General features: G+C 58.2%; 1 non-coding gene across 1 annotated transcript; it reads left to right on the forward strand.

The window, feature by feature from the left end:
• The first annotated feature begins 1,498 nt into the window (after positions 1-1,498).
• On the forward strand, positions 1,499-1,617 carry LOC134629870 (5S ribosomal RNA). The gene has a single exon (XR_010094102.1). It is a non-coding gene; the product is annotated as a 5S ribosomal RNA (ribosomal RNA).
• Positions 1,618-2,598: the final 981 nt, after the last annotated feature.

Below are 2,598 nucleotides of genomic sequence, written 5' to 3' on the forward strand. Positions count from 1 at the left end.
TGTGCAGCAGCACACACCAGGGCCTGTGCTTCTGGCTGAGGCCAACTACACCACACCAGGGCCTGTGCTGCTGGTTGAGGCCAAGTACACCACACAAGGGCCTGTGTCTCTGGCTGAAACCATCTACACCACACCAGGGCCTGTGCCTCTAGCTGAGGCAATGTACACCACACCAGGGCTTGTGCTGCTGGCTGTGCACCTGTGCAGCCAGCTTAGGCAACCTACACCACACCAGGGCCTGTGCTACTGGATGAGGCCATGGACACCACACCAAGGCCTGTGCTGCTGGCTGAGGCTATGGACACCACACCAGTGCCTGTGGCTACTGGCTGAGGCCATGTACACCACCGCCGGGCCTTTGATGCTGGCTGAGGCCAACTACACCACAGCAGGACCTGTGGCTCTGGCTGAGGCCATCTACATCACACCAGGGCCAGTGCTTCTGGCTGAGGCCATGGACACCACACCAGGACCTGTGCTGCTGGCTGAGGCCAACTACACCACAACAGGAGCTGTGCTGCTGGCTGAGCTATGGACACCACACCAGGGCCTGTGCTGCTTGCTGTGGGCCTGTAGCTCTGGCGTAGGCCATGAACACCACACCAGGGTCTCTGGCTCTGGCTGAGGCAATCTACAACACACCAGGGCCTGTGCTTCCGGATGTGGACCTGTGCAGCCAGCTTAGGCCACCTACACAACACCAAGGCCTGTGGCTCTGGCTGAGGCCATGGACAGCTCACCAGGGCCTGTGGCTTTGTCTGAGGCCATGTACACCACACCAGGGCCTGTGGCTCTGGATGAGGCCGTCTACAACACACCAAGGACTGTGCTGCTGGATGAGGCAATGTTCATCACACCAGGTCCTGTGCTGCTGGCTGAGGCTATGGACACCACACCAGGGCCTGTGGTGCTGGCTGAGGCCAACTACACCAAACAAGGGCCTGTGGCTCTGTCTGAGGCCATCTGCACAACAACAGGGCCAGTGCTTCTGGCTGAGGCCATGGACACCACACCAGGGCCTGTGCTGCTGGCTGAGGCCATGGACACCACACCAGGACCTGTGGTGCTGGCTGAGGCCAACTACACCCCACCAGGGCATGTGGCTCTGTCTGAGGCCATCTACACCACACCAGGTCCTGTGCTTCTGGCTGAGGCCATGGACACCACAACAGGACCTGTTCTGTTGGCTGAGGCTATGGACACCACACCAGTGCCTGTGGCTCTGGCTGAGGCCATGTACACCACCCCCGGGCCTTTGATGCTGGCTGAGGCCAACTACACCACACCAGGTCCTGTGGATCTGGCTGAGGCCGTCTACAACACACCAAGGGTTGTGGGGCTGGTCAAACGCTAAAATGAGTCCTTTGGTTAGGGTATTAGGCAAGCATGCAGTTACCGTTAACGGTGTAGTTAAATTGGAGGCTTGTGTTCATAACTTTGAGTACTGGGCACCTCACCACTTGATACCATAAATTGACGCTTTGTGCTGGAGCCAGCAACGTACGGCCATACCGCCTTGGCAACGCCCGATCTCGTCTGATCTCGGAAGCTAAGCACGGTTGGGCTTGGTTAGTACTTGAATGGGAGACTGCATGGGAATACCAGGTGCTGTAAGCATTTACTTTTCATGTCACTGAGCTGGTTTTGATCCAGAGAAGGAGGGTGTTGAAAGACCCAAAGCAGCGGTCCATTAATAATGCCACATTAACGACATACCTTTTGGCTGTTTTCAGCAATGTCTTGTGCTGCTGTGTGAGTCCATCCGCACCACACCGAGGCCTATTCTGCTAACATAGGTCATCTACATTACACCAGGGCCTGTGCTTCTGGCTGTGGACCTGTGCAGCCAGCTTAGGCCACCTACACCACACCAGGGCCTGTGGCTCTGGCTGAGGCCGTCAACATCACACCAGGGCCTGTGCTACTGGCTGAGGCCATGGACACCACACCAAGACCTGTGCTGCTGGCTGAAGCTATGGACACCACACCAGGGCATTTGGCTCTGGCTGAGACCATGAACACCACACCAGGGCCTGTGGCTCTGGCTGAGGCCAGCTACACCACACCACAGCCAGTGCTTCTGGCTGAGGCCATGGACACCACACCAGGCACTGTACTGCTGGCTGTGGACCTGTGCAGCCAGCTTAGGCCACCTACACCACACCATGGCCTGTGGCTCTGGCTGAAGCAGTTTACATCACACCAGGGCCTGTGCTACTGGCTGAGGCCATGTACACCACACAGGGCCTGTGCTGCTGGCTGAGGCAACCTACACCACAACAGGGCCTGTGGCTCCTGATGAGGCCGTCTACAACACACCGAGGGCCTGTGTCTCTGGATGAGACCATCTACACCACAACAGGGCCTGTGCCTCTAGCTGAGGCCATGTACACCACACCAGGGCTTGTGCTGCTGGCGGTGGACCTGTGCAGCCAGCTTAGGCCACCTACACCACACCAGGGCATGTGCTGCTGGCTGAGGCCAAGGACACCACACCAAGGCCTGTGCTTCTGGCTGTGGACCTTTGCAGCTGGTTTAGGCTATCTACACCAAACCAGGGCCAGAGGCTCTGGCTGATGCCGTCTGCATCACACCAGG

The sequence above is a fragment of the Pelmatolapia mariae genome, linkage group LG6, assembly GCF_036321145.2.
Source record: "Pelmatolapia mariae isolate MD_Pm_ZW linkage group LG6, Pm_UMD_F_2, whole genome shotgun sequence".
NCBI classification, from domain to species: Eukaryota; Metazoa; Chordata; class Actinopteri; order Cichliformes; family Cichlidae; genus Pelmatolapia; species Pelmatolapia mariae.